Source organism: Xenopus laevis, chromosome 1S, assembly GCF_017654675.1.
Source record: "Xenopus laevis strain J_2021 chromosome 1S, Xenopus_laevis_v10.1, whole genome shotgun sequence".
Lineage (NCBI taxonomy): Eukaryota > Metazoa > Chordata > Amphibia > Anura > Pipidae > Xenopus > Xenopus laevis.
In genome coordinates, this window is record NC_054372.1 from 132306349 (window position 1) to 132318617 (window position 12269).

The 12269-nt window shown below is 41.8% G+C and overlaps 1 long non-coding RNA gene across 1 annotated transcript; it reads right to left on the reverse strand.

Annotated features, from left to right (window-relative positions):
• Positions 1-3626: 3626 nt before the first annotated feature.
• LOC121398235 lies at positions 3627-11839 on the reverse strand. The gene is made up of 3 exons (XR_005964197.1): positions 11719-11839; positions 11436-11503; positions 3627-4404 (listed from the first exon to the last, which is right to left on the reverse strand). It is a non-coding gene; the product is annotated as an uncharacterized LOC121398235 (long non-coding RNA).
• Between the last annotated feature and the right edge of the window lie 430 nt (positions 11840-12269).

Below are 12269 nucleotides of genomic sequence, written 5' to 3' on the forward strand. Positions count from 1 at the left end.
GTTTTGCAGGGCGCCGCTAATTCACTAAAATAAAAAGTTCAGCTCAGGGAGGCGAAAGGTAGCGAAGTTGCGCTAGCGTTAATTCATCAAGCAAATTGAAGTTACGCTAGCAATGCCTAATTTGCACACGACGCCAAGTTAAAGTACAATGGACGTATATGTAGCAGCAAATACATTACACTACACAAGCCTGGGAAAGCTTCATAAAATAAAGTTATTTTGCCCTATCCATGTGCCCACTGTATAGCTTAGGTGCCATATATTAGGAAATGTAGGGGGGAAGGAGGGTACCCCCAAAAAACATGTACGATCTTTTTCAGCCTATCACCCTTAAAAAAAGTAAAAGACGCCAGTGTTTTTTTGGGACTTAGAAAAAGTTTCAACTTTTTTTGAAGCAAGCCCTATCTACTCTATTGCACTTCGCCTGGACTGAGGTGGCGAAGGCAAGTCTGGTGCAAGAGGTAACGTTCAGCAAAATGTGCAAGTTAGTGAATTAACTGGGGTAAGGGTGCGAAGTAGCGTTAGAGTAGGTCCACTTCGCTAGCAAATTAACGCCAGCGCCCTTTAGTAAATCGGCGAAGTAACGAAATGACGTCACGCAGTGCTTCACTACGTGCCAGTACTTGTCTATTGCCAACACCTTCAGCACACAGGCAGCAGTATAGACCAAGTGGCAGATCATTTCACTAATGTGCCCAAATATTACTGCTACGGCTACGTGATTCCTTGTTTAAATGAGTTAAATGATGTTAATGGTTCAAAGAATGTCAGGCTGAATGGTCGCCCCCCACACATTTTCATCTCACCAAATCTGGCCCTCGTTGCAAAAAGTTTGGACACCCCTGCCCTGTGAGAACGCACGCTTGCGTCCTGTCCGGCGCAGGCGCGGACGCGCTAATGCGCGTCGGCGTCTGACGCGGGACGCTGGCGACGGTCGCGGACACGGAGGCGCCGGTCGCAAGGACGTAGGCGGAAACGCCTGTGACGGACGTGCTGGCGTCAGCTCCGCGACGTCAGCGTAATGACGCCAGTTTGGCGCCAAAACTCCTGTATTTAAACCCAAACCAGATTAACATGCATTGCCTGGTTATTAGGTTATTTCGACTGAAACCCTAGCGACTCTGAACTTTGGATTCCTGATTATTGACCCTTGCCTGAACCCGGACTTTGATTACTGCCGCCTGTCTCGACCTTCTTGCCTGTTTATCGACTACGAATATTTCTGCCTGCCTTTTGACCTCGGATCTCCTGACTACGACTTTTGCCTCATCCCTTGTACTTCGCTGATCGTCTCACTGGCTACTCTCCACAACCCTGCTCCCTGTTCCACTCCAGGTGGGTAGCGGTTGTGTGAGGCGCTTGTGGGTTCATTAACTTCTGCTCCAGCCTCTTCTACGTCTGGATTATACTGGTAAATCCTGACACTGCCCTGTGGGAACTCTAGCACATGAGAATACCCATTAATGCTCTGATAATCTACCATATGAAACAACCTTCATAAAAAATGAATAGAATGCTTATGCTAATGACTTACTTTGCATTTTGTAAGAAGACATCATTTTCTTTGCTATTAAAAGAGGCTGAAAAAAAACCATGATACAAGGACACTTTTTTTTCATGATGGCATTTTTTTATATATTGAAGAAGACACATTGTAAATAACAGAGATGACCATTAATCTAGGGTGGGTGTGACCATAAGGCATTAATAATAGAGAAGAAAGAATCAATGTGCACTGACTCATGGGCAATAAGTACACTGTACACAAACTCATGGGCCAATATACAGTCATACAAAAAAGTTTGGGAACTCCTCTTAATTCTTTGGAGTTTTGTTAGACAGATGCATAAATTTGGGCACCCCAAGAGAGATATTACATCAGTACTTAGTTGAGCCTCCTTTTGCAAATGTAACAGCCTCTAGACACCTCCTATAGCCTTTGATGAGTGTCTGGATTCTGGATGGGGGTATTTTTGACCATTCGTCCATACAAAATCTCTCCAGTTCAGTTTAATTTGATAGCTGCCGAGCATGGACAGCCTGCTTCAAATCATCCCATAGATTTCCGATGATATTCAAGTCGGGGGACTGTGACAGCCATTCCACAATATTGTACTTCTCCCTCTGCATAAATGCCATTGTAGATTTCAAAGTGTTTTTAGGGTCATTGTCTTGTTGGAATATCCAACAAACCTATGCATAACTTCAACTTTGTGACTGATGCTTGAACATTATCCATAAGAATTTGTTGATATTGGCTTGAATTCAACTGACCCTCAACTTTAACAAGAACCCCAGTCCCTGAACTAGCCACACAGCCCCACAGCATGATGGAACCTCCACCAAATTTGACAGTAGGTAGCAGGTGTTTTTCTTGGAATAAGGTGTTCTTCTTCCGCCATGCAAAGCACTGTGTTATGACCAAATAACTCAACTTTTGTCTCATCAGTCCAAAGCACTGACTGAGGCTTGTCTAAATGAGCTTTTCCATACAACAAGCGACTCTGTTTGTGGTGTGGGGTGCAGAAAGGGCTTTTTTTCTCATTACCCTGCCAAACAGATGTTCTTTTTGCAAATTGTGCTAAATTGTAGAACGATGTACAGATACACCATCTGCAGCAAGATTCTTGAAGGTCTTTGGAGGTGATCTTTGGGTTGTCTGTAACCATTCTCACAATCCTCTGCATATGCTGCTCCTGTATTTTTCTTGGCCTGCAAGACTTGGGTTTTACAGCAACTGTGCCTGTGGCCTTCCATTTCCTGATTACAATTCTTACAGTTGAAACTTACAGTTTAAACCTATGAGATAGATTTTTGTAGCCTTCCCCTAAACGACAATACTGAACAATCTATGTTTTCAGATCTTTTGAGACTTGCTTTGAGGATCCCATGCTGTCACTCTCCAGAGGAGAGTCAAACAAAAGCACAACTTGCAATTGGTCACCTTAAATACATTTTGTAATGATTGGACACAACTGCCTATGAAGTTCAATGCTTATCCAAGCTAATCCAACCAATTTGGCGTTGTCAGTAATCAGTATTGAGCAGTTACATGCATTCAAATCAGCAAAATTACAAGGGTACCCAAATGTTTGAACAGCCAGTTTTTCACATTTGATTTAATTTCATACAACTAAATACTACTTCACTAAAAATCTTTGTTCAGAAATCACCCCAGTACTCAGATGTTCCTGGGAAATGAAAGACATGCCACTGTTATCTTTTTTGTTTAAAGTGGAGTGAATTATTATGCAGGCTGAGAGGGGCTCCCAAACTTTTTCATATGACTGTATTTGGTGAATTATATATATATCATTATTAATATATTCCCTGTGATATTTGCACACTAAGGGGCTGAGTGGCTAATTAACTATGCAGATTTAAATAGAGATATCTTTTTCTAAATATTATTTCTGTTTATGAAAAGGTGCAGATTTTGACAATTTATTAAAGTCAGTAGCAGAGTGACTTAAGGGTTAAACGCTCTGCCGTAATAACACATCAAAAAGGGTCCATTCGATTCTATGAGAAAAATATATTTAGACTAACTTTAGATTTTCCCCATAGGCTTAAGAGATAAACTGCAATCAGGGCTAGGGGTAGGCAGAAGTGGCACCTGCCTAGGGCGCAACAATGTGGGGGTGCTGGGCAGGTACTTGTTCAAGATTCTTCTGCCTACCCCTAGTCCTGATTTGCAGCTCTCGCCTCCCCTATTTCCCAGGGCAGTTCAATACCCAGGAACCGTTTGTGCTCATGACTTTGGAAAACATAATCGTCTGACAAAAATGTACATGGGACGAAGGTTATTTTGCTATTTTTTCTCCGTAGTCACTTCACAGAGAGGGAGAGGGTGCAAGAGGGAATAATTGCTAGAGCGTGACCCCATTCCAAGGACAAGGCATTGTCCCCCGCTGAAAATACTTACAGAGCTATGTAGCGGAGGGGTCTGGAGATGGAGACTGGAACAGAGACGATCACAGATTTCCTAGAAAGGAAAGTGATTCTGGACCCTGGGATTGGTCTCTGTGCTGGAACTATTACTCAATTGTTTGGGAACTGTAGTGCAACAACAGCTTGCTACTCAGAATTTACTGATAATCCATGGGCTTCCTGCTTCTGGGCTTTTCTCCTTACATTGTACAGAAAGGATTGGAGCTTGATCAGTATTATAAAGGGCTGCCCACATCCCACTGACTTAGTGGGCTGTTCCTGCTGAATTGTGCTGAGTACAGGGGATACGGTACCTATGTTGCCATACTTTAATGGGATCTCTCTGTACAGGCTATGAGCAAACTTAGGTTTCTGCTGAGTTGGATGAGCCGTACTCACCTGTCTGTCACGGCGATCTGTTCCAGTATTGCAGAGCCAGTGTTTGCTTTCCAGTTCCAAGAAATAGATGTTCTCCTGCAACATATATTCATATGTTTTTAAGGAGGAACACACAATTCTATAAATGCCAGCATGATAATAGGAAATGATAGCAAGAAATCAGAATTACTCATTATCTCTCAACCCTAAACCTGGAGGTCTCCCCTCTCTCCCACCCGGGCATTGAGCGTGGGCCTCATGGGACCCGTCCCTGGCTTTCCTGCAAGCTGCACATAGTGATGTGTTGTTTAATGTCCTCTCTAGAGCCAAACATGTAGCCCCAGGGTGTGTGTGGGGGAACTTCCTAAGCTGAGCTTACAATGAGCAGATCATTGCACTCTGTTTGCCCTGTGTCTAGGATTTGTGCAGTGAGTGCCCAAACCCAGGCCTTGGTGCCACCGCTGTAATATTCTCCCTTATTCCATTTAAGGGGCTGTTCACCATTAAATTAACTTTTAGTATGATATAGAGAGTGATATCCTGAGACAATTTGCAATTGCTTTAAGTTTTTTATTATTTGTGGTTTTTGAGTTATTTAGCTTTTTATTCAGCAGATTTCGTAATTTCAGCAATCTGGTTGCTAAGGTTTTAATTACCCTGACAACCATGAGCTGATTTGATTACAAGACTGGAGTATGAATAGGAGAGGCTCTGAATAGATAGATGAGTAATGAAAAGTAGCAATAACAATAAATATGTAGCTTTACAGAGCATTTGTTTTTTTTAGATGGGGTCAGTGAAACAGTCAGAAAAAAGAAGACCGTCTGAGAAGTCGTTTAGAATTGGCCATTCTGTAACATACTAAAAAGTCACCTTAAAGGTGAACCACCCCATTAATCCCTAAGCATTTCATGGCATAGTCTGGCCCCCATAATTGGGGGACCCCATGGGCCCAATAGGCTTAAGGCTGGTTATCATGCTGTTTCTCTGCACTCCTGATTCTGACTCCAGCTGGACTACAGAAAGAAATAAGCAAACACTGTTTACAATAGCATAGTCGGTGGAAGGAAGGAAAGGAAGCTCATGACTAGGATCTGCATTGGGAGATAGCAGGGTACAGAGTGGCAATATGGCTTCAAGAGAAAGTCACTTTATCCTGCATGGTGTCATAGGATGTATATATATATCTATATATATATATATCTATATCTATATATATATATATATACAGAGCTGCTTGTATACACATCACTCTACATTTTGCTCCATTGTTTAATTAACAGCTGTGAAAACTAGACCCCTCCTATATTGCAAAATGATCTTGATATACAGTGGGACCTTATGTACTTAGTGCATAAAATGGGTGTTTTGGCTTCTGGCAATGAGGGGTCTGCCTACAGCACTACTAACTATAACCCCTTTATAATAGCCCTGGGTGGGAGCTGCCATGCTGTGTCCCACTCCTAGTCCCTTGTTCTCACCTCCCTTGGCTTTGTAGTTCTTTACAAATTTCTAGATCCAATTTCTATGGAGTCTATGAAGGGTATGGTGGTCACGCAGGTCTTGGCCATGGCCACCACGCATGACCCTAAGGGGCAAGGACAGAGGAGCATGAGTGTATTGTGCAATAATATTAAAGGGGAACATGACCCAGATAATAAAAGAAAATATAATTCTAAGCAACTTCCCAAAATCCATTACTCCTCATTATTACTGGGACTATAGTTATATGTAACCGTCATTGTGTCTGTCACTTTCTCCATTGGAGTTCTAATCCTGCTGTGTTGTTTTAGTAGTCACAACCTATAGTGCAGAGAAAAACAAGAGACCTACAGACACCATAAGAGTGAGAAATGAATGGATATTGGGAAGTTGCTTAAAATCAAATTTTATTTCATTACTCATAAACCTATTTTAGGGTGGAGTTTCCCTTTAAATATGATCTAATGGGAAGTCAATTTTTTTTAGCATTCCAAAGATTCCTTAGAGGCTTTTCAGCTGTGCGGCGAGTCACCTCTCTCATATCCAGTGCAGCCTATAGTAACATAATATTACTGGATATTTATAAATCCTCATCTTCTACTGGTATTTGTGTTATACCCCTCCCAACCTGGCACAGCACATACACCACTGCTACTATAGGCACCATCTCTCACTTCTCTACCTGCTCCCACAGCCATACTCCCTTCCCAGAGACTTTTATCCCACTGTTACTATAGGCACCACATCTCCCTACTCTACCAGCTATCACACAGTCACAGTCCCTTCCCAGAGAATATTATCCCCACTGTTACCATAGGCACCATCTCTTCCTACTATAACTGCTATCCTACAATATTATCCCCACTATTACCAAAGGTATCACCTCTTTCAACTATACTTGCTATCCCACAGCCACAGTCCCTTCCCAGAGAATATTATCCACATTGCTTTTATAAGCACCATCTCTTCCTTACTATACTTTCTATCCCACAGCCACAGTCCCTTCCCAGAGACTATTATCCCGCTGTTACTATAGGCACCATCTCTCCCTACTATACCTGCTATACCACAGCCACAGTCCCTTCCCAGAGGCTGCTGCTATAGGCAACAAGCCCCCAACTGTTATGTTCAGTTGATATCGAAATAGATGTGCTATAAAAGTTAAAGAACCAATAATAATAATGTTACCAAGTGTTAACAGTACTCTACAACAGTACAGAATGTTCAAACCAACTTTAAAATGTAGCACCTGCTACTGTACTTTATAAATGAAGTCCTGCAAGAACAGTGGTGATTTGTATATTACTTGTTGCCTCACACGCCTGTCCAACCCTTGTACATACTAATGAGGCCTGGCACTGTGCTACTTTGTGTGTTGGTAATGTGGCGCAGCTCCTTATTTATTGACTCGCTACATGTGAAAGTGTGAGAGTATTTTCAGCACCTGGACAGCTCCTGTAGCCATAACACAGGCCGCTCTTTATCACTGTTTATGTAGTGCAGCCGTGGCCTAGAGATACAGGTACCTAGTCTCTCCAGAGCCAAAAACATATTGTCTGCTCTAAGCACAATTCGTTGTTTTAAACAAATGCAGATTTATCTCATTGCTGACAGGACAAACAAAAGGTATTCATAAAGGGACATTCACAGTAATTTATTTACTAAGCTTGGAAACGTCTACACACATCTTGTCCACTGGATGTAGATGAAGGGCCACACATTAGCCGCCTAAGTCATGGAAGCACGGAATCAATCCGGTAGATGCAGCGCTGATGAATCGTGCCTACGTGATGTAAGGGCTCAACCGAGACAAGGAGTGAACTGATTTGAGGGAGCACTCTGTAAACAGGGCTCAAACTTCTGAATTAATGGAGTGTACTGTGATCTCAGGTAAAACTCAGTAGAGACTTACTTGAGATTGTTATGTAAGTAGTAGCTCTACCTGAGAGTGCAGCTCTTAAGCATTTAAGTGTAAAGGAAATACTTCTGTCTCCAAGGCAGGACAATCTAAAAAAAACTAACAAGAGAGGTGGAAAGACTGGAAGAGGAGGAGAAGGAAAAGTCTTTAGTTTGTCCTGCCTCCATTGAGGAGCAACTTAACCCCAGTCGACCCTGCACTGACAGGTAGGGCCATACAGAGAAATGGAGCTTCTATCTACACAAGTCAGTCCCATTGCATGCTGGGTATTGTAGTCTTACCTTAATCATGGCAGCCAGCAAACTGTTGAACAAAAACAACATTACCCAACATGCACAGGGAGAGGCAGGCAGGGCACGTTAGGGCCAACTGTACAAACTGTAGTTATCAGGAGGTTGTAGAAGGAATTTAGAACTCATGGTTCTCAAGGGCTATTCTGTTTTTAAGGTTGTAGAATGTTTATACAGAACAAGGAATCCATTTGTTGTCTCACATCACAAGATTCCTAGTGCAAGGCCAAGAACGTTACATATAGTGTCAGAAACATCCCCATTCTGCCCTCTCTGCTGGCACAGCAGATGCACCTTATTGGCCTATTGCGCTAATGTTACAAGTAGTTTTACTTTACATGGACAGAGGGGCTTTATAAATGCAGTCCTGCAGTTTAGCATTCTTGCTAAAACAACGATAATGATTGGATGCCACAGGATCTGCCCCACGGAACATGCTCTATTGCAAATTGTTCCCCCACAACCTCACAACCTTTCAGGATGTACAAGCTATTATTTACTCTGTATTGTAATACTCTGTATTAACGTATACCTCAAATAAAGCCTTCTGGTTAATATCAGAGTCAATTTGAATGGTTCAAATCAGGCCCAGGGGGAACTTCGGGGCCAGGCTCAATTTGAGTATTTATTCAAATCCAAGAAGGACTTGTGGGCCAGAATCCATTATGGGTTTGAATATATAAACCCGACATTGATCATATTTTTTATATGGAAAACACAAACCAGCCAAAGCCCCAAAAAGGAACCCAAATCTGTACCATGGCTAGTTTACAGATATGGCAGCAAAGTAACTACACTGACTCAATAGGCCACACATACAAATCAATGTTCTGTGTGCATAATAAGCTGTGTATGTACTGCACATCTAGGGGCAAATTAATGCCATATAAAATTCCCTCATCAATAGGGTACACTTGCCTTTTAAGAGCAGGGAACAGATTGACATCATACCTGGGAATGTGACAGTTACTTCAGTCCGTTGGTTGGCCCTGAGGTGAGAGGTATGTGTACTTTCCTTCTGAGGGATTTTTTGTCAAACAACCCTTATTTTAGTGACAAAAAGAGGGGAAATAGTTGGGTGATGCCCCCCCAGATTAGCAAATGATGAGCCTGTCATTGATTTTAGTGGATTTGGAATTTTTCCCCTAAAATGGGTTTGGGAGATGCTTTGATTCTTAGTGCTGGTTGGGAGACACAGACCCAGGATTTGTTAGTTATGCAGGGCTGCCAGCAAATATCCACATTTTCTACTGAAGGAAGCATTTAGGAACCCCTGTACCACACTATATGGTGTTTAATTTGTGTTCCATGTAATGACAGGCTCCTTAAAGAACTTGCCCCCAGTTATATGCCCTGCGCTTATGTACCAGCATTGTAGCTAAATACATGCTCCCTTTATCCAAGTCTGGAACTAGAGGTGGGCAACAGGGGCTTGTACCATGGGGGACAATTGAGGGGGTGATAGCAAATAAGTGGAGGACATACAGCAAGGTCCCATATAAGAGAGGTGACTTCATGCCTAGGGATTTCACAGTTGGTTTTGTCAGTTGGTTGGTTCTGTGTTAACTGTATATTCCCTCTGAGAGATTGCTTGCCAAACAACCCATACGTTAGTGAAAAAAAGCAGGGAAAAGGTTGTGTGATGCCCCCATGACTAGCAGATGATGGTACTCTCCCTGATTTTAGTGAATTTTGAGATTTTCTCCTAAAATGGGCTTGGGAGAAGCCTTTAATCTTAGCACTGGATGGGAGACACAGACTAAGGATTTGTCAGTTATGCAGGGCTGCCAGCAAATATCCACATTTTCTACTGAAGGAAGCATTTGGGAACCCCTGTACCACACCATACGATGCTTAATTTGTGTTCCATGTAATGACAGGCTCCTGCTGCAAGCAGGGCTTGTACCATGCGGGACAATTGAGGAGGTGATAGCAAATAAGTGGGGGACATACAGCAAGTCCCCATATAAGAGAGGTGACTTCATGCCTAGGGATTTCACAGTTGGTTTTGTCAGTCCACATTTTCTACTGAAGGAAGCATTTAGGAACCCCTGTACAACACCATAAGATGATTAATTTGTGTAACAAGTAATAACAGGCCCCTCTGCCCCCCGGGTATTGGCCCTGCTCTTATGTACCAACATTGTAGCTAAAAACATGCTCCCTTTATCCAACTCTGGAACCATGGGTGGGCAGCAGGGACTCATGGCATGGGGGACAATTGGAAGGGAGGTGATGGCAAATGAGTTTAGGGCATACAGCAAGGTCCCATATTCATATTTCATTCCGACTTTCATATAAATAGCTTGTTGCTAAGGTCAAGAAAACTAGCAACCAGGTTTTTAATTATTTTTTTGTTGCACAGTAAAAAAGTATAATTGAAATTATGAATTTGGAGCATCACTGATATGAACAGTACTGTATATGGCACTGTACCAATGGCCATTTCTAATAGGTTGCTATGAGCATACTTACAGTAAAGTATAAAAGTAGGCCCATCTGCTGCTGGAAGTGTAATAAAGCTCAAGTGTAGGGTGTATTTTATAGGAAATATTAAGTGGTAAATATATTATCCCTAAAACTTATCCTTTTTATTCTCATCGCTATACCCATTGCGACAATGTTTTACCAGCTCTTTGGATAGTGCCTTGATGCTGGATCTGCTTTTATTTTTTGGCTTCCCCATAGTTTCGATTTCTCTAGTCTTTCCTGAACAAGCATTGGGGATAGCCAGATACTAATGGAAGCCAGTTTTTAAAGCATGTCCACACTAATGGTGACAGCCCACCAAAAAACCAAATGGTTGATGCTTATAGCAGGGATATCACTTGTCACTCATACTGTTTGTGAAAAAAGTTGTAATTTTAAGACATAACCTTAAATCCATATGCCTCACCCCCCCCTGTGGATAACACAACCCCCAGCACATAAACACCTTAGGGGCCCCAAACAATAATTTCCCAATGCAACAAACCCCCACAATAAATACCAGGCTTATGTTCCACACGCAGAGTAGGGCACACACAGGCAGAGTATGGCACACACAGGCAGAGTATGGCACACCCAAGGAGAATAGGGCAGGCAGAGTATGGCACACCAGGGAGCATGGGCCAGTCAGAGTATGGAACCCATTAACCCATTAGTCCTCGTTAATGGCTTTATAAGTCTTTTATAATGCAGTTCATCAACAGTGAACAGTGTGTATAGTCCAAGCGTGAATGTGGATCCAAGTTCAAGTTTATAGCCATTGTGATTATCATCCATAGGTAAAATAGAACACCATACCAAATATAAAAGCAACATTGTACATAAATATATACATATTTTAGTAACAACCAGGAACTGCTCCAATCAAGAGCCTACCTAAAGAACACCCTGATGCTATTTTGTATATTTATGCTGCCCTTTATATATTTTGCTTTACTTGTTATTCTTACCATTAGCTGGTTTCTGTAATGCAGGTATTCTAGCAACGAGCTATTCTAGACTGGGCAGTCTTCATTATCTGCGGAGGAAAAACAAAAGAGGTTTAATATAATAAAAAGGGGATAAGACTCCAATAGTCATGCATATTTATTGGGGACATTGTTTTCATTTTTTTGATACAATCGTGTCTGCAGGGAAAAATACAGTTCCATTAAATAAAGGGCTTTATTAAAGGGGGAAATGAAGTCACCGATATGAAACTAGTGCCGCCATCTTTGCCATTTACAAACTTACCCTAGTTATCTTTGGTTTGACTGGTGTGATCAATAAACAGCGCGCACTGTGTTTTTGCTGTAACTGACCCGAAGAAGGGAGGTCGCGACATGAAGAAGTGCAGGGAGCGGGTCCAGTCCGACTCTGCCTATTAAGGTACGTTAAGGTAAGTTATATGTAATCTCTTAACTTACTCTTTTTATCTCAATCTTATTTACCCTTATTTTCTATATATTTAAATATTATGTAGATATGCACACACCCCTATATACGAGGAATGATGAAGTAAATTGAAGTGTATTATTAATATTATTTGCATTTATTGTTTGTGGTATTATCCTGATAGTCTTCGGTGTAATCTTCTGTGTACAGCATTTACAAGTTGGTTCAAGGACATTGGACCAGGATTTAAGAACCTAGTTATCCTTGTCCTCAGTTATAGAATGCTGGTCAATGTGCTCTGTATGTTCTTGCCATACAGTTTTCTGCAGTATGAATTTTAATTCAAAAAAACCTTCTGATTATACTCCCTTGTCTCCGGGGGCTCCCCGCAATTATATTTAATTGTGCAC